The sequence below is a fragment of the Dysidea avara genome, chromosome 8, assembly GCF_963678975.1.
Source record: "Dysidea avara chromosome 8, odDysAvar1.4, whole genome shotgun sequence".
Classification (NCBI taxonomy): Eukaryota; Metazoa; Porifera; class Demospongiae; order Dictyoceratida; family Dysideidae; genus Dysidea; species Dysidea avara.
Window position 1 is genome coordinate 17,820,292 of NC_089279.1, and position 25,171 is coordinate 17,845,462.

At 36.2% G+C, this 25,171-nt stretch overlaps 1 long non-coding RNA gene across 4 annotated transcripts; it reads right to left on the bottom strand.

Annotated features, from left to right (window-relative positions):
- Positions 1-14,642: 14,642 nt before the first annotated feature.
- LOC136263899 (uncharacterized) lies at positions 14,643-16,355 on the bottom strand. Of its 4 annotated transcripts, none has more exons than XR_010704827.1 (10): positions 16,148-16,355; positions 15,954-15,997; positions 15,726-15,903; positions 15,620-15,676; positions 15,402-15,510; positions 15,212-15,352; positions 15,070-15,161; positions 14,930-15,017; positions 14,808-14,876; positions 14,643-14,756 (listed from the first exon to the last, which is right to left on the bottom strand). It is a non-coding gene; the product is annotated as an uncharacterized lncRNA (long non-coding RNA). The 4 variants fall into 4 exon arrangements; XR_010704826.1 differs by having other exon boundaries at positions 15,402-15,564; XR_010704828.1 differs by having other exon boundaries at positions 15,616-15,676.
- Positions 16,356-25,171: the final 8,816 nt, after the last annotated feature.

Genomic DNA, 25,171 nt, shown 5'->3' on the forward strand with positions numbered 1-25,171 from the left:
ACCCCCTGCTACCCCATTATGGGCTTTCTTTAGGCTATGGAACTCTCGCCCAGATAGGCTCGAGTTAGCTGCAGGACAAAAAATCCTACATCGAGCCATACAGATTACAACAAAGGCTCGAAAACGCAATAGCAGCTACGTGCCTGTCACCGACTTGCGCTGAGAGGGGATCACGTGATTAAAAAACCTGACCACCTGCCAAAACTATATATGGTGATACCACCAGCATCTACCAAATGTAATTCGATGAATATTTAATACCACCAACAACCACAATACGTGATTCAATAAATATGTGCTAACAGTAACTATATTACTTATGTAACGCGTTACATTTGTAAGTAAAGTAACTTGCGTTATATTACCTATTTTCATAGCGTATTTCGTTATATTACTTTGTTAGCACAAAAGTAATAATATTACATAACGCGTTACATAAGTAACACGTTACTCCCAACACTGGGTACTAATTTCTCATGGTCACGTTCTAAATTTAACTTTTCTAAACAATGAACACTTGACTTGCAACATGTGATGCTGTTATCAAGTTACAGAGTTACTCTTATCATAGTAACTGAATAACACCAAGCTAACAAAACTTAAGTAACTGCCAAATTTTTCTGATGCACTATGAATTTATTGAACAATGTTTTTTGCAATGTGACTATCAGGAAACTTATGCACAGATAATAGACAGAAGTTAGAATTCATTGAACAATGCTTTCTACAATGCGATTATCAGGAAAAGCACAGATAATAGACAGTAGTTTAAGAGACAAAATGGGTACAGCACAATAAGCATGCATGCACACAGAGTCAGTAGTGATTGTGTACCCATTCCACATTGTTCATACTGATCATCTCCTGTTCATGCATGCGAATTTTGCATATAGTGTACATAAATGGTTTTTCTATCTGGTAGTTGGTATTGTGGCTTGAAAGGTGTTAGTATCTGAGACTGTTTATGTACCCATCAATATAGCACCCCATCTATATGCAGTACTGCTCAAATGCAGTGTCACACTCACATGCCACTTGTTGTGCGTCTCACTTACTTGCACTTGCATGCCACTCAATAGAAAATTGCAAGTGTCGAGTGAAATATGCTCTTGAGACAGAAGCTAGCAAACAGTTTTACTCATCTTTCACTTGTGCTGCACTCACATATTCCATTCATACAGAAGTCACTTTTTTTTCAAAAATGAAGTGTTTTTAAGCACTACATGGGTGTACAGAAAAACCCTGTGAATGTAATGGAACACTCTACAAGAGTGTAACTGAGCACCCAATTGTAATTGCAGATATACTGTAAGAGGAAACTTTGGCAGTTTGGTAATTCACTACAAATTTGCCAAAGTTTAACCCACCAATTACTTGTAGCATCTGAAATTAGCTATAGGTTGAGTTTCAATTTGCCAAAGTTTATTTCGCCAAATGCAATTTAGCTTACTATTTGCCGAAGTTTACCCCCGCCATAGTTTCCCTCTATACGGTAACATCTCAAAAGGTACTTTTATAAGAACCCATTTTTGACAGTGTGGGTAATCCAAAATACTTCATTGTTACAACCTTTCAGTGGAATTAGTTCAATTCCCCAATTGGCTATCATCATGGTGAATGCCAAAATAATACATTCATCAGTAGTGTCATAACACCCTTGAATCTGCCATTTCCGAACATTTACGCATGCATGTGCATACATGTATCATGGCACTACTCAAATACAGAACCAATTAGCTACTAATAGAAAAGTACTATTGTGATTATGAATACTATCTATAGACCAATACTAGATTCAATATTCATTGCATTCTATAACTATTTATCAGTATATACTGCAGTGTATATATTAATATATTAATTTCAATTTGTATAGGTGAACTTTTGCAGTCAGTTTCAAAGCATCTGAAGGAATGGTACAACCGCCCTGGGTTTCATTTACCAGATGATGATGAAGAATACGTATGGCATCTATTGCAACCTGAACATTTTGCGAATGAGTTACTTATAAAACATCATAAGAGACGAGGAAAAGAAGAAATTTCAAAGGTTGCTAGTATTATGAGAAGAGGCTTAATGCAGTCTGGCGATTGGTCATCACCACTTACAGATGTATTTAGAGAGCTATTACGCATCCAAGATGAAGAATTATATTCTAGGACATTTGAAACAAATAAAATCTCAGACATATTCAAACCTATTATTCAAAAAGATGGAAGTACTTTAGACCCTACACTGGTGTTAATCAATGGAGCACCAGGAATGGGAAAAACTACACTTTGTAAGGAAATGGCATTTCAGTGGGCACAAGGATTGTTGCTGAACAATAACTCGTTGGTCTTTCTGTTGTTACTACGTGATCCTGGTGTGCAAAATATTTCTAGCTTAAAACACCTGATTCATTATTTTTATGCTTTTGATCCTTCAGCAGCTAAGCTATCACAACAGTGTGCTGAAATATTGATTAAACAAAATAAAACTGACATAACAATAATTTTGGATGGATATGATGAGCTTTCTACTAATAAGAATAAGAATAAGAAAAAACTGTTTGTTCATAGTATTGTGAAGCAAACAGCTTCAATCAAAAGTAAGGTGGTAATCACATCTCGTCCTATAGCATCAGAATCCCTTCAGAATAGAGCTAATGTAACTGTAGAATTGTTAGGTTTTACCGATAAAAGTAAAAAGTCTTTCATTGCACAGGAGTTTAAGGACTGTCCTAGCAAAATGGAGCAATTATTGTCTTATCTTCATGACCATGATACCATCAATAGTGCCTGCTACATGCCCATCATGTTGATACTTCTGGTGCGTACCTTTAAAGAGTATGACCAATTACCAAGTGATGAAATTGAATTGTACCAAAAATTTATTTGTCTTGCTATGTCTCGTTTTCTGCAAAAGGTAGATAGCAATCCGCCTGAAGCAGTGTTATCTATAAAAGAATTACTTCCAATTTATCAGAACTATTTGGAAAATCTCTCTATGTTTGCCTTTGAAATTATAAAACTTTATAAAAGTGTTTTCACAAAAAAAGATGTTGAAAGCACATGTTCTGACTTTACAGGTGCATTTGAAAAGTACCGTGGCATGGGTTTGTTAAATTTTGTGAAGTATTCTAGCTATGAACACAGAATTGAAGCATCCATTTATTACAATTTTTTACATTCATCAATTCAAGAGTACTTAGCATCTTATTATGTCAACATTTGTGATGTCATCAATCAATTTGAGTTGCTAAAAAGAACTTTTTTTCTTGACAGCTATATGCATACATGGATTATGTTTATTCGGATGATCAAATCAAGCATGTATGAATTCAAGAAAATATTAACTTATAGTCATGTGCTGGGTGCATCTGGTGAAGAGAAAAGTAAACTATTGTCAATTGTGTGCAATTTAAATTTATTTGAAGATCTTAGTAAGTTTGGAAATATCACCATTGAGAATATTACCGGTAAGTATAAAATATTATGTTACAAAGAAAATAAACAAAGCCTTCAGAAAAAACAAGGATGGTTGAAGAATCTTAAAAGTATTGATGTGTTTTGGTTTTTCAAGGAATTTTATAATCCATTTCTTAAAATTGATTGGATGAAATTATATTTATCAGTGTGTAGCACTGTTGGCAATGTTGATCAGTTAGTAGAAGTTTATTTGATTGATAAGAATACACATGAAACTGCTTATCATGATATAATAGCTGAATTGGGATTTAATAATAATCTCTCAGTGACACTGCTAAACAGTTATACATTACTAGCATACAGAGCTAAACTACATCAAATAGCTGATGCACTTAGTATGAAAGATTCATTAAAATCTATATTATTTAGAGACTGTGAGATCACCAACGACATTGCAACACTTGTGTCCTCTTACCTGAGAAATGATAACTTGTTGAAGAGTTTTAGTGTTACTCATTGCAGAAAAATAGATTACAAAGCACTGCAACTAGTTTTGAAAGCACTGAAAAATGTTTGGAACCTTACATTACTTGATTTAAGTGATAACCACATGTCAGAAGTAGCTGCAGATGAACTGGCTCAAGCAATTAGCAACAATGTTGATCTGGAAGCACTCTTTTTACAGAATAATAATTTCAGATCATCTCTTGTAATTTTCGAAGGTTTAAAAAGAATTTCAAGTCTTAGGACACTTGACTTAAGTGGCAATAACATGACTGCAGCAGTAGCTAAAGATTTAAAAAATGTGATTAACATCAATATTCATTTGGAAGTACTCAGATTGGGTTATAATAGTTTGCATTCATCAATAGTTTTCATTTTGCAAGCTTTACGAAGGAATAAAGGTCTTAAAATACTAGACATAAGTGGTAATATCATGTCTAGAGAAGCAGTAGATGCTTTAGCAGATGTGATTAACAACAATGTTTGCTTAGAAACACTCAGTATATGTGATAGTAAAATTAATCACTCTTCCATGACTGTTATTTTACAAGCTTTGAAGCTTAATTCAAACCTCAAGGAATTAAATTTACGTGGCTGTAGAATATCCCACAAAGTGGCAGTTGATTTGGCTGATGTAATTAAAAGTAACAATACACTGGAAGTACTTTATTTAGGTGGTAATCATTTGCAGTCATTTGTATGTAAAATTTTACAAGCTTTAAAACAAATCTCCACTCTTAGAATTATTGATTTAGCTGATAGCAATTTACCAGAGGAACTGGTACATGAATTAGCTGATGTCATCAAAGGCAACATTTCTTTAGAAGTACTTGCCCTAGATAATAATAAGTTGCATTCATCTACAGTCGTGATTTTGCAAGCTTTGAAAAGAATATCAACTCTAAAAACATTAAGTTTAGTATGTATTAGTATGTCGCAAACGGTTGTAAATGATTTAGCAAGTGTGATACAGAGCAATGCTGGACTTCAAGCACTTTGTCTTGGAGACAATAATTTACGATCATCTGCAACTGTAATATTGCAAGCCTTGGAAAGGATTTCAAGTTTAAAAGTGCTTGACTTGAGTAGCAATAACATGTTTGCAGTACCAACACATACTATAGGTAATGTAGTCAGAAATAATTCTTATTTACAAGTGCTTGATGTACATAACAATAATTTGCAGTTATCTGTGGTTGTGCAAGCTTTAAAAGAAAATTCAAATCTAAAAAAGTTAAACTTCAGTGGTAATAAGATGTCAAGAGTAGCCACTGATAACTTAGTGGATGTCATTAAAAACAATAATGGTTTAGAATCAGTGCACTTAAGTGGTATTAAATTACAATTATCTGCTGTCGCAGTTTTACAAGCGTTGAAAGAACTTTCCAGTCTTAAGGAACTCCATTTAAATGGAATTGGATTGTCTCAAAGAATGGTTGGTAAACTAGCAGAACTAATCAACAACAATAAATGTTTAGAAATTTTTGATATTGGCAATAATAATTTACAATCATCTGCAATTGTGATTTTAGAAGCTTTGAAAACAAATACAAATCTTAAGAAGTTAAATTTAAATGGCAACAACATGTCTGTTAAGGTGGCAGATGTCTTGGCAAATGTCATTAGATGTAGTAGTTGCCTAGAAGCACTTCATTTAAAGGGTAACAATTTACAATCATCTGTAGGCTTGATTTTAGAATCTTTAAAAAGATTGTCTACTCTGAAACTGTTAGATTTAGGTGACAATAACTTGTCTGGAAAAGTGGTTTGTGAGTTGGTAGATGTATTGAAGAATAATTTCTACCTAGAAAAGCTTTATTTGTTCAACAATAATTTGCAGTCATCAGCAGTTGCAATTTTAGAAGCTTTAAAAGACATTTCAACTCTTAAGGTGTTAAATTTAGGAAACGTCAGTATGTCTGAGAACACAATTGATAGCTTGTCAGATGTAATAAAAAATAACGTTGATTTAGAAGAACTATGCTTGTTCAAAAATAATTTGCAGTTATCTGCAATTGTGATATTACAAGCACTAAAAGGAACTTCAAATCTCAGGAAGTTGGACTTGATTGCCAATAACATGACAGGAATAGTAGTAAATGATTTAGCAGATGTCATTAAAGTCAATCCTGCACTGGAAGAACTCTGGATTAGCGGTAATAATTTGCAGTCATCTATAGTTGTGATTTTGGAAGTATTGAAAAATGTCTCAAATCTTAAGGTGTTGGATTTATGCAACTGTAAAATGATGGACGGAATAGCATGTAATCTGGTAGATGTTATTAAGAATAACATTCAATTAGAAGAGTTGTACTTGGATAGTAACAATTTACAATCATCTGCAATTGTCATTTTACAAGCTTTAAAAGGAATTTCAAAACTAAAGAAACTAACATTAGGTGACAATGACATTACAGGAACTATAGTTGATGATTTGGCAGATGTGATTAGGAGTAACAATTGCTTAGAAGTGCTTTGTTTGGGCAATAACAACTTAGGTTCATTTATAGTTGTGATTTTAGAATCTTTGAAAACAATTTCAACTCTTAAACTGTTAGATTTAAATGGCAACCATAACATGTCTGGAAAAGCAATTGATAGTTTGGTAGCTATAATCAAAAGTAATATTAATCTAGAAGAACTTTACCTGCATAATAGTAACTTGCAATCATCTGCAGTTGTGATTTTGCAAGGATTAAAAGAAATTTCAAATCTTAAAAAGTTACGATTAAGTGGTAATAGCATGACAAGTGAAGTGGTAGATGATTTAGTATGTGTAATTAAAAATAACAATCGTCTAGAAGCACTTTGGTTAAGTGGTAACAATTTGCAGTCATCAGTAGTCGTGATTTTAGAAGCATTGATGGAAATCTCAACTCTTAAATTGTTACATTTGGGTGATAATAACATGTCAGGGAAAACAATTGATAGTTTAGTAGGTGTAATAAAAAAAAACACTCATCTGGAAGAACTATCCTTAATCAATAACAATCTGCAAACATCTGCAGTTAAACTTTTACAGGCACTGAAAGGGATCTCAAATCTAAAGAAGTTAAACTTAACTAACAATAATATGACAGGAAAAGCAGTACAGGATTTGGCAGATGTAATTAAGAATAATGATTGCCTAGAAGAACTGCTGTTGGGGGAAAACAATTTAGGGTTATCTGTATTGGTAATTTTGGAAGCTTTGAAAGAAATTTCAACTCTAAAGTCGTTAAATTTAAGTGACAACATGATTTCTGGGGGAAAAGTAGCTGATAGTATGGCAGTTGTGGCCAAAAACAATTTTCGTCTAGAAGAGCTCCACTTGTATCAGAACAATTTAGGATCATCTGCAATTACAATTTTGCAAGCACTAAAGCAAATTTCAAATCTCAAGAGGTTAAATTTAATGTGCAATAATATGACGGACAAAGCAGTGGATGATTTAGCAGATGTAGTTAAAAGCAATATTTTCCTAGAAGAGCTTTACTTGAGTGGTAACATTTTGCAGTCATCTGCAATTGTGATTTTTGAAGCTTTAAAAGATATATCAACTCTTAACGTATTAGATTTAGGCTTCAACAACATGTCTGGAATGGTAGCTGACAGTTTGGCAGATGTGATCACAAATAATGTTCATTTAAAAGAACTCCACTTGTTTCATAACAATTTAGGGCCATCTGCATTTGCTATTTTGCAAGCACTAAAACAAATTTCAAATCTCAGGCATTTAAACCTGTCTAATAATAACATGACAGATATAGTAGCAGATGATTTGGCAGATGTGATTAAAAGGAATCCTACTTTGGAATATCTTGCTATTGGAGCTAATAAATTGGAGTCATCAGATTCTTTAGTGGTGATTATGGGAGCTTTGAAGCATCTTTCAAATATTAAAGTACTAAATTTATGCAGCTGTAAAGTATTAGCATGTGATGTGGCAGATGTCATCAAGGCTAATGCTCAGTTAGAAGAACTTTACTTAGATTACAATGATTTGCAGTTAACTGCAGTCGTACTTTTACAAGCATTAAAGCAAATATCAAATCTCAAGAAATTAAACCTGAATGGTAATAACATGACATGTAGAGTGGTAGATGATTTAGCAGGTGTTATTAAAAGCAATTACCACTTAGAAGTACTATGTATACGTAGTAACAACTTACAGTCATCTGCCATTACAATTTTTGAAAATCTGAAAAGAATTTCTACACTTAGGGTGTTAGATGTAGATGACAATAATATGTCTGAAGAAGTAGCCGACAGTTTGGCTGATGTGATCAAAAACAATGTTCACCTAGAAGAACTCCACTTAAGTGACAATAAGTTGCGGTCATCAGTAACTGTAATTTTACAAGCACTAAAGCAAATATCAAATCTCAAGAAGTTAAACTTGAATGATAATAGCATGACATGTAGAGTGGTAGGTGATTTAACAGGTGTTATTAAAAGCAATTACCACTTAGAAGTACTACGTATACGTGGTAACAACTTACAGTCATCTGCCATTACAATTTTTGAAAATCTTAAAAGGATTTCTACACTTAGGGTGTTAGATTTAGATGACAATAATATGTCTGAAGAAGTAGCTGATAGTTTGGCTGATGTGATCAAAAACAATGTTCACCTAGAAGAACTCCACTTAAGTGACAATAAGTTGCAGTCATCAATAACTGTAATTTTACAAGCACTAAAGCAAATATCAAATCTCAAGAAGTTAAACTTGAATGATAATAGCATGACATGTAGAGTGGTAGGTGATTTAGCAGGTGTTATTAAAAGCAATTACCACTTAGAAGTACTACGTATACGTGGTAACAACTTACAGTCATCTGCAAATACAATTTTTGAGAGCTTGAAAATAGTTTCAACACTTACACTGTTAGATCTAGATAACAATAACATGTCTGATAAGGTAGCTGATACCTTGGCAAACGTGATCAAAAATAATGTTCACTTAGAACAACTTCATTTATGCAATAATAATTTGCAGTCATCTGTTGTTTTGATTTTGTATGAACTAAAACGATTGACAAACTTCAAGCAATTGAATTTAAGTGGTAATAATATGACAAGCGAAGTGGTGGATGATTTAGCAGATGTCATTACAAGTAATACTAGCTTAGAAGGTCTTGGCTTGTGTGGTAACAAATTGCATTCATCTGCATTTGTGGTTTTCGAAGCTTTGAAAGGAACCGCATCTCTTAAAGCGTTAGATTTTGGAAAAAATGACATGTCTGAAGAAGTAGTCAAAAGCTTAGCAGATGTAATCAAAAATAGCATTCATCTAGAACAACTAAGATTGTTTAACAATAATTTGCAGTTTTCTGCAGTTGCAATTTTACAAGCATTGAAAGGAATTTCAAGTATAAAGAAGTTACACTTAGGTGGTAATAACATGACAGGTGAAGTAGTAGATGATTTAGCAGGTGTGATTAAAAATAACACTAATCTTGAAGCACTTTGGTTGAGTGGTAACAATTTACAGTCATCTGTAACTGTCATCATTGAAGCTTTGAAAGAAAACTCATCTCTTAAACTATTAGACTTGAGTAATAACAACATCCCTGAAACATTAGTTAATGAGTTGACCAATGCAATTAAAAATGGCACAGTTAATCTGGAGCAACACAACCTGGGTAAGAGAAATTTGGCGATACCTGTACATGGAATCAAAACAATAGAACAAAATGGAAGAGTCCAGCGATTAGACATCAGTCATATTAATATCACAGAAAAAGTAGCAAATGATTTGGCAAATGTCATTTCCAATAACCCTCAACTGGAAGAAATCATCATTGGTAGCAATGTTGTGCTATCATCTACAGTTGTGATTTTGCAAGCTTTGAAGGGAGTTTCAAATCTTAAAGTGCTACATTGGTGCTATAGTGAAATGTTGGGTAAAACAGCACTTGACTTGGCGGATGTCATTAAGAATAATGCAAATTTAGAAGAGTTGGATTTGTGTGGGAATAATTTACAGTCATCTGCAGGTGTGATTTTGCAAGCATTACAAGGTATTTCAAAACTAAAGAAATTAAACGTTTATAGCAATAACATGACAGGAAAGGTAGCAGATGATTTAGCAGGTGTAGTTAAAAGTAACACTTGCCTAGAAGCACTTTGGTTGGGTGATAACAATTTAATGTCATCTACTATTGTGGTCATTGAAGCTTTAAAACAACTCTCAACTCTTAAACTATTAGATTTGAGTGTTAACAACATGTCTCAAAACACAGCTGTCAGTTTGTCAGAAGTGATCAAACATAACATTTATTTGAAAGAAATATACTTGATTGGTAATAATTTGCAGTCATCTGCAAGTTTTATCTTGCAAGCGCTAAAACACACTTCAAATCTTAAAAAACTATATATGGATTATAATAACATGACAGGTAAAATGGCAGATCATTTAGCCAGTGTAATTAAAAATAACAATCGCCTAGAAATTCTTGGCTTACGTTGTAACAATTTGCAGTCATCTGCAATTTTGATCTTTGAAGCTTTGAAAGAAATTTCAACTCTTAAACTATTGTATTTAGATGACAATAACATGTCAGGAAAAGTAGCTGATAGTTTGGCAGATGTGATCAAAAGTAATATTCACCTAGAAGAACTTCTTTTGTGCAACAATAATTTGCAGTCATCTGCAGTAACAATTCTGCAAGCACTTAGAACAATATCCAATCTTAAGAAGTTGAACTTGAGTTATAATAACATGACAGATAAAGTGGTGGATGATTTGGCAGGTGTAGTTAAAAGTAATACTGGTATAGAAATGCTTTATTTAGATGCTAACAATCTAAAGTCATCTGCAGTTGTAATATTTGAAGCTTTGAAAGAAATTTCAACTCTTAAAGTATTGCATTTGAATGACAATAACATGTCAGGAAAAGTAGCTGATGGTTTGGCAGATGTGATCAAAAATAATGTTCACCTAGAAGAACTCCACTTGAACAATAACAATTTGCAGTCTTCTGCAGTCACAATTATTAGAGCATTAAAAGGAGTTTCAAATCTAAAGAAATTAAGTTTAGATTATAATAATATGTCAGGAAAAGTGTCAGGTGATTTAGCAGGTGTTGTTGAAAAGAACACTTTTCTAGAAGAACTTCATTTGTGCGGTAACAATTTGCAGTTATCTGCAGATTTGATCTTAAAAGCTCTGAAGGGAATTTCAACTCTTAAAATTTTGAATTTGGACCACAATAACATGTCCAAAAAGTTAGTTGACAGCTTGGCAGATGTGATTAAAAATAATGTTTGTTTAGAGAATCTTTGTCTTGATAATAACCATTTGTACTCATCAGCAATTGTGATTTTGCAAGCTTTAAAGAGAACTTCAAATCTTAAAATTCTTGCTTTATCTGACAACCATATGTCACCAAAGGTTGCACATTGTTTGGCAGACGTGATCAAGATTAATCGTAATCTAGCACAACTTGCATTGTGTAATAATAATTTACAGTCTTCTGTCTCTGTCATTTTGAAAGCTTTAAAAGGAGCCCATAGTTTACTGGCACTAGATTTACATGACAATAATATGTCAAGAACAGTGGTTAGTGATTTGGTCTCTGTTTTCAATAACAATGCATTGCAATGTTTGGCCATAGGTGGTAATGATATACAAACTAGTTTACCTATTACTACATTACATACAATTACCTTACTATTTCTCTGTGATAACAATCTAACTATTGCTGCAGTGGAAGGGTTAGTTGCTATGATTTCAAGAAATACTGAATTAAGGCAGTTACGCTTAGGTGGAAATATTTTTCAACATGGATTGCTAACTCTTACTAAAGTTTTCAAGATTTTACCAAACTTGGAAATGTTGGAACTGTCTCGTAGTAGTTGCAGTGTAACTAATGCAACTGAATTAGCCCATGAAATCGGCAGCATTCTTTCACTTAAGTCACTTATGTTTAGTGGGGTTGTTTTAAGCAGCTATGAGTTTCTGTGTGTTCAGTTTTTTGATGCTCTACAAACTTCTTTATTAAATGGATTTCACAATGACAGTGAAAGGCTTGAAGTTGTAAGTATGGAAATGCAACAATACTTATTTTCTGATGTTATCAAAATTGTATATTCGTACACACAGCGGTATCATCTATTCTCCACTGAAGTTACAATTTACAAATTTGTGTATGCAATCAGGCAGTGCTTATTGTCTACCAGTACTTTGTTATCACAAGCAAAATTATTGTATCAAAAGTTATCAAAAATTAATGCAGCGGTTCTAACTTCTGCCTTGCATAATGTAATAAAACAACTGATAGTACTAGATTTACAATATAGTAACATTGGGAAACATGGGGCAAGTACACTAGCAGATGCTTTACATCACAATGAAGTTCTGGAGCAGTTGTGGCTAAGAGGTAATGTATTATGTGATGAAGGAGCTGCAGTGATTTTGAACTCATTACAAAACCTTAAAACATTGAAAGTACTTGATCTGAGCTACAACTGTATAACTAGTGATTCATCTGATGGCATAGCAGCTGTGATAAACAGTAATAACTCACTAGAACAACTATGGTTAGGTGGGAATCATTTACTAGATACTGGTATTGCAAAAATTACTAAAGCTTTGAAAATCCTTTGCAGATTAAGGTTGTTGAGTTTGTTCAGTAATGGAATCACTGGAGACGCAGCTGAAGACATCTCTATAATTATTAGCAATAATACTTGTCTAGAAGATTTAATGCTTGGTAACAATCAAATACAATACCCTGGATTTTGTAAATTTGTTGAAGCACTTTTTAATCTTCAATCATATTTGAGAAAACTTAACATGTGTAATGCACTGATAACTGAAGAATGTGCAGTTCTATTAGCTTTGATATTTAAAAACTGTGAAAATCTTCAGGAATTGTACCTTGGTAACAACATGTTAGGCACTAAGGGAGTAATTAGAATTCTTAGAGCTCTAAGAAATATCTGCACACTAAGAGTGCTAACACTTAGCAATAACAATATCACCAAAGAAGCTGCTAGTAGTATTTGCGATGTCATAACTATACATTATGGTCTAAATATTCTACTAGTTGGTGGTAATGACCTCCAAACTGATGGAGTACTACAAATTGCTGAGACAGTAAGACATAATGAAGGTGTACAGATGTTGGCTGTTTGTGAAAACGGTGTTGATGAATTGATAAGAGAAGCTGTAAAGATTGCATTCTCTGGCAGACCTGATTTGCACTTATATGTTTAGTTGTTTACTTTGAACATTTTAACACATTAGATAACTATCTTAGATATTACGTATAAATATGTTAGGCTGAGTCATTTTACTTGCATGCACACTTAATTATTCCCAAACATGTTTTTGCATAGCTACAATACAAAAAAGATTGTATACTTTGCTGGCTGTTAGTCACTAGCACATGCACATATTATGTAAAGTTTTGATAAGCACTCGTTATAAAAATTGTGTTGTTTTGTTAGCTACTATAACTTTATAAGTACATTTTAAAAAGGATTTTAATCGCTTGCTTCTTTGTCGGTGCCCATCATTTCTTCAGAATCACTGTCATCTCTTTTCATCACGCAAATTGGACTCACAAGGTCCTCTTCTTACACCTGTTGGTAGACCTATGGACTCCTGCTTGTAGTCTAGCTATATGAAAAAAGAAGTGATCTCATCCCTGAGGTATTGGCATGTTGTCAATGGGTAATTTCATTAAGGTTTTCATTGCTTACTGTTAACATGCTACCTTCATGACACATCATGGCACGCTACGGCATGCCCTACACAAACCACCCTTCCACCGCACCAAGCTCTAAACACATTACTTCACATGATAACTACATAGAAACATCACTTCACATACCTGTATACACATACATACATACAACTCTTTGGGGGAGGTAGGGCAACTGAGGTGAAGTGCATTTGCTTGAAGGGGAATCGTGTGTTATCACTGTCCCAGTTGTGTCATGCTTAATGCTATCTTTGATGATGTAACTTACAAGACATTAATAATGCCCAACAGTACATACACCCAACAGTGCCTACGCCCAACAGTACTTACGCCCAACAGTACCTATGCCCAATTCTAACTTCACTCAATAGTGCCTACACCCAACAGTACTCACAGCCCACAGTACCTACACTCAACATTACAACACTCTAGCATTACCAACATTCAGTGACAGTCCACATTACAAACATCTAGTCGCAACAAACATTTCAAACATTAAGTCACAACAAGCATTACAACATTTAGTCGCAACAAACATTACAAACATTCAGTCGCAACAAACGTTATGCACATCGCAACAAATAACCACATGTAATCGCAACACATAACAACATTTAGTCGCAACAAATATCGCACATATAATCGCAACACATAAACACATAATCGCGACACATAACACATATAATCGCAACACATAAGCACATATAATCGCAACACATAACCACATTTAGCCGCAACAAACATAGGCACATTTACACTGTGAAAAAAGCTCAGAATAATAAGGTCTATAACAGTCTTATTATGTTAGTATTGGAATGAAATAGTACAGCATATATTAATAGATTAGGACTTTACTATAACAAGCTTATTGAATACATTTAAGATAGTCATATATTAGAGATTAAATCACTAGTATAGTGTGGTGTATTATCAGACTATACATCACACTATTTCAACCATATATTGGCTACTATACTACTGTACTTATTCACTTTCCTATAATCTGTGACTACCTTAATTAAATAATTTCTATAATTATATTTGTAATCAATTTAATTCTGTAAATATGTTAAAATCACAATAGTAAATCAATGTCTCCTTGGCCATGACAGTATCAAATCAATTTCGTCATTTATCCGTCTTTATCCAACTACAGCAGGTAAGACAATAAATACAATTCACAAGTTCCATTACAAATTACCTGTATTATCATCACTATGTAGAACTCTGTGACAATCTGTTAGTCATCTGGTAGAACTGTCCCACAGCTCTAATACAAAGATGGTAAATATAATGTGTATTCTGGACAATTGTTGGACTTACAGCTTGTAACAATAAGAATCTCATAAAACCGAGACCTTGTCTGGAAACCTAGTATTACCATGTAGAACGGCGGCTAGGTCCCACAACTCTATTAAAGATGGTAAATAATAATGTGTACACTGAACAATCATTGTACTTACAGTTTGTAACAATCTTTAAAACTGAAACCGAGTCTGAGACCGACAATCCATGTACAACTAAGACAAGTCTGATAAGACCAGGTCTCACAACCCTAAATGGAGGCAAACATAATTCATATTCTGGATTATTTTGTGTACTTACAGGTGTTATCAGTGAGTCTAACCAGACATAAAACAGCCACTTAGCATGTGACTTTGTTGGGCTAACGTGTTACGTAAGCTCACAAGAAGCATCTGATACACTGATAACCAAGTCCAAGAATCTTGTAATTACTAAGTACAACTGAAACAAGACTGAATATAATATAATTGCATACTCTCAGTGAACTTACTTTTGTTAGCAATACGAGCATGGTCAGTAAAATAAGGACAAACAAGACGGAACAGGTTCTTGAAAGCACTCAACTCATTTACAGTGCCAGATGAGGTAGCAGCCATCAGCTGTTGATAAAAAGTAGTGAAACACATGAAGAAATGAGACCAGTTTCCACAAATCTAAACAAAGGTAAATATAAATTGTATACTGGACACTCTCAGTGTACTTACTTACAGATGTTAGCAATAAGAAGAATCTCCTAGAACTGAGACCAAGTCTGTAATTCCTACCCTATTGAAAAGAAAATGAATAAAAACACAATCAGGCTTAATGCACTTACAGCTGTAAGTAATTAGAAGATGACGTTGAACAACTCCGTGAAAAAAGAACAAAACTGTTCACATATGGTCGCTATCAGATTCTTTAAAGGAAGCAGCTGCCATTGAAGGAAACTAACACTGCAGATGTTGTACACTGACAGCCTGTAGAACTAAGAGGTTCGACAAGAAACTGTACCTCTGAAGAGATAATATACAAAATCATAACAGCAGACCATGCATACTCTTACCGTTGATGGCTAATGAACTGTGTACACTCGTCATCCGCCATAAGCTGAGATAACAGGATATAAAACATGTAGCTAATACGTACACAGCAACACCAAAGTTGAATCATTTGCAGGCCATTGTCATACAATACACAATAAACAATTTAATACGGCTAAACCTATCGTACAAGCTATCATTTTAGTCTAATACTTACTCATCTAGAGCTGTTTTTGATTGCTGATTTCGAAGGAATTGTCCACTTGGCCGCGCCACTTCACCACTACAGCCAGCAGGGACGTACAGTTGTGGTCCATAACTATCATCGTGGCTCATTGGACGATGGCGCCGATCGCGCACACTCTCTCCGCGAGATACACCGTCATATTACTCACATTTACAACCTCGAGCTCTGATGACTGATACAACAATAGCGACAAAGATGGCGACTTAATTGCATCTGATACGCATGCGCACACCACTGACCCCTTCAATTTTAAAACAAGCATTACTACAAACTTTTGCAGGTGTGCTAACTGTGTAAGAAAATCTAGATTTGTATGACTCTTAGATTGAATAATTAATTTTTTCTGGTATTATATGCTTTACCGTATGAAAATGTGTGTGTATGAAATTATCACAACAAACTGAAGTTAGTTAGCTAGCTATAGTGATTAACAGAAGTGTAGCTACTTATTGTAAAATCATCATGACTTTGTTTGGTACAGTAAAAAAAATCTTAAGTCACATGAGATGGTGATAATGAGATGGTGAAGCTAAAAATGAGACAATAATGAGATCTGATGGTGAAGCTAAAAATTTATCACATTTAGTTAAGTAAACAAAGCCATACAAAGAATGTGTATTAAACTAAAGTATAATCTGTTTCCCATAATATAAGATGGGGTTTATACTAAAGTATAAGATAGTTAGTATAATGCAAGACTATACTGAGATTATTTGTATAGTTTAAGCCATTAGATATACCATCTTATATTCCTCTTTTTTCACAGTGTTAGTCGCAACAAACGTAACCAGTTTGAACATAGCATTTATTGGTAAGTCGCATTAGTGATAACACACGCATCTTTGTACTGAATTACTTTTAACTAAGTTCAGCAATTTGCGCCCAATTTCCCCCAAAATAGTTGTTAACAGTGATATAAAACATAACACATGATGATGTATATTTTGCAGAATTTGTGTCTATTTGTCATAATTGAATTAATGTTCCAGTACTATTAACGTACGCATACAATATCAAAGCTCACAATGAGTACAACAACATGAGTGACAAAATCCAATTCTTCCATTGACTGTAACTCTGATTTACCATACCACTCATTACTGTTACATTATGACTATGTAATACTGCCACATGTGATGGTAATTAACCCTTAATGACATCAAATCTATGAATGATGTAATGTATATAGTAGTAGTATAATCAATACGTATCTGTACATTATTATCACAGTGGTCGTGTTGAGACCATAAATGGTGTCTACCACTACTGGGACGAGCCATCAAGTTGTGCTGCTGCCCCCTTTGAATAGCTTCTTATGTACTGACCGTAAGATTTGATGACAAATATTATTCCATCTACCATGGCTATGGCACATGCACAACCATACATCTGTGACATGTTTTATGTGAGTACAATGTATAATCTGGTGATTCTATGTATCCCATATATTTTCAATAAACTACATGACTGACTTCAGCGGCCATATCAATATGCACACAAACGCAAGCAATGTAGGTTAATGTGAACCTACACATGAATATGCATGACAGTAACAAGTGCTACAAATTAAATATGACACATAACTCTAGTACATTTGTTAATGTATTCTAGTGACATGTTGGGATAATGCACAGAATGAAGGGTTTAAGTTGAATAAAATATCAGGGATCTTTGTGAAGTGTTCAAATGTAATAAGGATTATTAGTGATTATCAGGGTTCCAAGCTTGTTAACTGTGGAGTATGCATCATCTACTGCATAGTAATTAAGAGCACATGCAGAGGGAGCTATGGAATTGTTACTGCTGAAGCCCACAGGTGCAGACAAGTGAGGGCACTGAAAGGTTCTAGTTTGAGTGCATTCTGAGCAAGAGGGTCACCCAAAACAGATGGGTTCACAAACACAGATTGTAAGTTGTGCACTGCATGTGTACATGGGGTGTAAGTTGTGCGCTGTGCACATGGAGTGTGGGCCTGTGTAACCAAAGTTACACCCTTGTCAAATGTCTGATAAGAACAGCTGTACAAAAGCCTTGTCAGGGTGATTGTATACTTCGCACTCAAGAGTGAGTGGTACTGTAGTAGTGGGGTGCATGCTGGGTAGGGGAATCCCCACAAATAAGGTGGGGCAAGTGTGCTTTGTAATTGGTTGTGCACCTTGCATTGTTGCAAATGTTGAGGTATTGACAATTGGGGTGTTGGTAAGTCCTTAGATTGTTCAAATCACAGCAGATTTGCGTGAGTGATTGTGGTGGGAAGGTAGGATGGACTGCTAGGGGCGGGTTGGAAGTTTAAAGTAGCATTGCACTGATAATTGGGTTGAATTATCAGTAAAAGCCGATATTAGCTAATTTTACAAGTAGCAGTATCGGTTACAAAGTGGAGATATTTAGTTAAACCCACAATCAATCATTGATGACTGTAATGAACCGGTGAAAGTAAAGAAGCTGTGAAATGCAGCATACAACACTTAACTATGTAGGCTTTATTTGTGCAAGTATGGCTGCCAGGCTATAGTAGGCTGTGTATATTTATTGGCACCCCACATAATTAGTCAATCACTTCTCACAAATGGTCTCGAATCCCACCAGAAACACTGTTTAATAAGCTGGCTTAGCTATTTTATAACCACTTGGCTTCTTTTCCGTGAAGAGGTTAGTGGCAATACTTCAACAACATTGTAAAATCTTATGCACACTCAATTAACCACATTGATTACATTATCATTACATTTGCAATTTATTTTAGGTGATTTTCTGCTTCCCCTTCCTCGTTCTGAAGGACTGAATATCGGTTAATATCAGCATGACATTTACAAGAATAGGCAAATATTGATATTGGTAAAAGTAATGTGAAAAAATGTGTATTGGTGCAACACTAGTTTAAGGAGTATAATGCACTGGTAGCTGAACATTTCTAGCGCTCCGGATAGTTTAGCTAGAAGAATGGTGGAGACATACATGTTCCAGGCCACCATCCATGAGGCAAAGGAGTTGATGTTTGGTGTGGGTGGGTTGGGGCAAGTCGAAACACATCACTCTGAGATGACATTTTCAGCATGAGCATTTGCACATGCTGCTGAGTGGTGGGTTCGTCGGGTACAGAGAATATGGCATGGACGAACGAGCTATTGAATTCTATGTACTACTCCACAAGGATTCCAGTACGTAAACGTGCCGGTAGTGGAGCTATTAGTGGAGGAGGATGAGTAGTACCAAGAATGGCTAGTTCTTGAGTATGCAGTTCTGGCTGGTTGAGGCTACCCGAAGATGGCCAGAACAGCGGGACATGGCCTGAAGTGCATGTAAGTTGTTGTTGATTGAGGAACTTTGGTTCCCAGCTGTAGACTGCAGCTGAGGAAATATGTTCGGGTTGACTGCTGGTTGAGAGGTAGGGGTCACTGTTGTTCCAGAAGTAGGAAGCACGAGTTGTGCCAAGGAAGCCTGTGGAATGGGGATAGCAACGGTGATCTGTGACTGAGATATTTGGGTGCCACTGGACGTCGCTTGAAGTAACAGGTTTGCAAGCTGTTGCGCCTTGTAGCCGCGGCGTCACTGGGACTGGCGGTTGCGTTGGTATGTTGAGAAGACACTGTGTGAGTCGATTAGGAAGCCTGACCAGTGACAGGTGGAGTTTCGTCAGCGTTATGTGTTGATGCGTCAGCCTGCAGTTTCAAAGAGGTTTCTGGACTTCCGCTCCGCCGAGGGATCCAAGCTGCGACAGCCAAGCCGACGGAGCGAAGGACCGCCCGAGAGCCAGGTCCAGCGCCTCGACGAGCCCTTCCGCACGATCAGTGGTTGTCTGAGGAACCCCTCACAGCACTAACGAGACGCGTTGCTGGTTACGTGATAGCTATCGCTATTGAAAACAAGCCCGCGTGAGCCAGCAAACCCACTATAGTTTTACGTCACGCGTTCAGTTGATAGTTGAATAATGCAATAGCTATATTTAAATTAAGACAGTTATACACATGTAGTGTGACTTAGCTGGTTTTGTAGCGGAGCAGCTAGTAGGTTCCAAGTTGGTGATGAGGGATTTCACTGGCGTAGCTTAGCAAGGGGTAGTCACTTCTATACTTCCGGTTGAAACACTTGCGACCGGGATCAAAACTTTTGATCGTTAAAAAACCTTCTTGATGTCTTGATTGCTTTCTAAATCTTGCCTTGATCCTTTGATGTCCGCTCCACGCTTTCTTGATCCTTGATGTTAACCACAAATTAAGCCACGACCAGCGTCAACAGCCTGCAATTTAGTAATCGCTGTGTGACAGTGAACCAAAGTGGCGTTACAGACAGGATGTTATCCGTAACACGGAACTAATATACTACTAAAAACGGAATTCTTATTAATTCGCTATAGTAACCGGCACACGGGGGAGCTAATCGGTCAATCGTGACTAACCAGCCGGTCTATATAGACTAGGTTGACTAACCCGTCTATATAGTCTATAGTGACTAACCTGTCTATATAGTCTATAGTGACTAACCTGTCTATAGTGACTAACCTGTCTATATAGTCTACAGTGACTAACCTGTCTATCAAGACACACGATAGTGTGTCGTGCGGCCTAAGAAGCCGGCGCGCCACACCGTGAGTATATTAACAGGAAGAAAGAAAATGCAATTTTCACACCTATGTAGCTCTGTGATCCCTTATCCGATTGGAACCAAATTTGCTGGAGACGTGCCGCCCAGTTAGGGGAGTCTACATACCAAATTTGAAGAAAATTGCTCCAGCCATTTACGAGATACGAGCGAACAAAATTTCGTTTTAATTTCTTCGTGTTTCTTCTTCTTCATCTTCATTTCGCACACTTCGCAAAATTCGCCAAAAAACACGAATGCGTGCTCGGATTTGGCTGAAATTTGGCACACTTAAAGGGCTCATTAAGGCGGATCTCCGTACCAACTTTGGTAGGAATCCGATGAACATTCACGGAGTTATGACCAATTATTTGCGTAAAATAAGGTCGAAGGTCTGTCACGCCTACAGGGTAAACGCCTTGGAGGAATCAGTTGAAAATTGATATGTAGATGGAGCAACCATCTTAGGAGTGCCTTTTTGTGGTTTGAAAGGAATCGGGGTAAAGATCATGGAGATATGACATGAAACCCAACCTGTGTCAAAATTACGCGATCGATTTTTATGAATAAAAAACTATTAGTTTTCGTATCTACCAGGCAAACCGCTTAGAGCAACGAGCTGAAAATCAGTATATAGCTAGAATAATCATCATAGAAAGTCCTTGCAGTAGTACAGAGGAATCGGATTACAAATCACTGAGTTATGATTAGGCATGAGGCTATTATGCTCCAAAAATTGAGCATTATGCTTTTGAGCAGTGCTCAAAAAATCACCTATTATGCTTTTGAGAATTGCCCATTATTCCCAAAATTATGCCACCATAATTGGCTAATAATGCCAGTTTATTGCTGTATCAGACCATTTTCATTGATGTTTAGGCTTCAAATAGTCTTGAATTCTTTAGCTGGTTACTGTATTAGAGAATTTCATTTCAATATGACTGCTTTATTAGAGTAAATAATATCTAATCCAAAACAGCCAAGCTGTAAAAAAAGAGTGCGGCCCTGAGAAAGGCTATGGTGAAAAAAGATGTGAAATCCAAGGTGGTGGCCAAGAAATGGCTGTGATGGTAGGTTACTGGTAAAAATTTTAATAACGACAATTCAAGTGAATTTTGTGCCAAGACCAAGCGGCACCAAATTCACTGAATTGTTGTTATTCAAATTTTTACCATTAACCTACCATCACAGCCATTTCTTGGCCGCCACCTTGGATTTCACATCTTTTTTCACCATAGCCTTTCTCAGGGCCGCACTCTTTTTTTACAGCTTGGCTGTTTTGGATTAGATTTCACTTCTTTTTGTATTTGTATACCCCAAAGCCAGCCTATGGCCGGCTTTAGGGCTTTTCAACCTGTCATTTTTTTCTTTACTACAGGAAGAAGAAAAGATGAAGCAGGGTGATTTCTTTGTAGCTGACCTCTCTGCAAGGTGATCCTTCTAGCTGATCCCTCTACTGGATGACTTGTTTGTAGCTGAACTCTCTACAGGGTGAATTGTTTGTAGCTGAACTCTCTACAAGGTAACTTCTTCTAGCTGATCTTTCTACAGGGTGATTTGTTTGTAGCTGAATTCTCTACAGGGCGATTTGTTTGCAGCTAAACTGCTGAACTCTCTACAATGTAACTTCTTCTAGCTGAACTCTCTACAAGATGATTTGCTTGTAGCTGAACTCTCTACAAGGTAACTTCTTCTAGCTAAACTCTCTATGGGTGGCTTGTTTCTAGTTGATCTCTCTACAGGGTGACTTGTTTGTAGCTGAACTCTCTACAAGGTGATTTGTTTGTAGCTGAACTCTCTACAAGGTAACTTCTTCTAGCTGATCTTTCTACAGGGTGATTTGTTTGTAGCTGAATTCTCTACAGGGCGATTTGTTTGCAGCTAAACTGCTGAACTCTCTACAATGTAACTTCTTCTAGCTGAACTCTCTACAAGATGATTTGTTTGTAGCTGAACTCTCTACAAGGTAACTTCTTCTAGCTGATCTTTCTACAGGGTGATTTGTTTGTAGCTGAATTCTCTACAGGGTGATTTGTTTGCAGCTGAACTCTCTACATGGTAGTTTCTTTGTAGCCGAACTCTCTACAGTGTAACTTATTCTAGCTGAACTCTCTACGGGTGGCTTGTTTCTAGTTGATCTCTCTACAGGGTGACTTGGTTCTAGCTGATCTCTCTACAGGGTGACTTGTTTGTAGCTGAACTCTTTACAGGGTGGTTTGTTTGTAGCTGAACTCTCTACAAGGTAACTTCTTCTAGCTGATCTTTCTACAGGGTGATTTGTTTGTAGCTGAATTCTCTACAGGGCAATTTGTTTGCAGCTGAACTCTCTACATGGTAGTTTCTTTGTAGCCGAACTCTCTACAGTGTAACTTATTCTAGCTGAACTCTCTACGGGTGGCTTGTTTCTAGTTGATCTCTCTACAGGGTGACTTGGTTCTAGCTGAACTCTCTACAGGGTGATTTGTTTGTAGCTGAACTCTCTACAAGGTAACTTCTTCTAGCTGATCTTTTTACAGGGTAATTTGTTTGTAGCTGAATTCTCTACAGGGCGATTTGTTTGCAGCTGAACTCTCTACATGGTAGTTTCTTTGTAGCTGAACTCTCTACAATGTAACTTCTTCTCGCTGAACTCTCTACATGGTGACTTGTTTGTAGCTGAACTCTCTACAGGGTGATTTTTTTGTATCTGAACTCTCTACAAGGTAACTTCTTCTAGCTTACCTTTCTACAGGGTGATTTGTTTGTAGCAGAATTCTTTACAGGGCGATTTGTTTGCAGCTGAACTCTCTACATGGTAGCTTCTTTGTAGCTGAACTCTCTACAATGTAACTTCTTCTAGCTGAACTCTCTACGGGTGGCTTGTTTCTAGCTGATCTCTCTACAGGGTGATTTGTTTGTAGCTGAACTCTCTACAAGGTAACTTCTTCTAGCTGACCTTTCTACAGGGTGATTTGTTTGTAGCTGAATTCTCTACATGGTAGTTTCTTTGTAGCTGAACTCTCTACAATGTAACTTCTTCTAGCTGAACTCTCTACAGGATGACTTGTTTCTAACTGATCTCTCTACAGGGTGACTTGTTTGTAGCTGAACTCTCTACAGGGTGATTTGTTTGTAGCTGAACTCTCTACAAGGTAACTTCTTCTAGCTAATCTTTCTACAGGGTGATTTGTTTGTAGCTGAATTCTCTACAGGCGATTTGTTTGCAGCTGAACTCTCTACATGGTAGTTTCTTTGTAGCTGAACTCTCTACAATGTAACTTCTTCTAGCTGAACTCTCTACATGGTGACTTGTTTGTAGCTGAACTCTCTACAGGGTGATTGGTTTGTAGCTGAACTCTCTACAAGGTAACTTCTTCTAGCTGATCTTTCTACAGGGTGATTTGTTTGTAATTGAATTCTCTACAGGTGATTTGTTTGCAGCTGAACTCTCTACATGGTGACTTGTTTGTAGCTGAACTCTCTACAGGGTGATTTGTTTGTAGCTGAACTCTCTACAAGGTAACTTCTTCTAGCTAATCTTTCTACAGGGTGATTTGTTTGTAGCTGAATTCTCTACAGGCGATTTGTTTGCAGCTAAACTCTCTACATGGTAGTTTCTTTGTAGCTGAACTCTCTACAATGTAACTTCTTCTAGCTGAACTCTCTACATGGTGACTTGTTTGTAGCTGAACTCTCTACAGGGTGATTGGTTTGTAGCTGAACTCTCTACAAAGTGACTTCTTCTAGCTGATCTATCTACAGGATGACTTGTTTCTAACTGAACTCTCTACAGTGTGATCTGTTAATAGCGGGACTTTCTACTGGGTGATTTGTTTGTAGCTAAACTCCTTGCATGATTGTTTCTTTGTAACTGAACTCTCTACATGGTGACTTCTTCTAGCTGATCTCTCTACAGGATGACTTGTTTCTAACTGAACTCTCTACAGTGTGATCTGTTCATAGCGGAACTTTTTACTGGGTGATTTGTTTGTAGTTAAACTCTTTGCATGATTGTTTCTTTGTAGCTGAACTCTCTACAAGGTAACTTCTTCTAACTGATCTCTCTACAGGGCAATTTGTTTGTAGCTGAATTCTCTACAGGGTGATTTATTTGAGCTGAACTCTCTACATGATGGCTTATTTGTAGCTGAACTCTCTATTAGGTACCTTCTTCTAGCTGATCTGACTACAGGGTGACTTGTTTGTAGCTGAATTCCCTACAGAATAACTTACAATGTAATATAACTGAGTAAATTATAAATGCAGCTGAATGCTTTATTAGGGTGACTGTTCTATTAGAGTATCTCGATCTCGCATTTGCTGCACCTAGTTGCCTTTCGAATCATAACTCAGTGATTTGTAATCCGATTCTTCTGTACTACTGCAAGGACTTTCTATGATGATTATTCCAGCTACATACTGATTTTCAGCTCG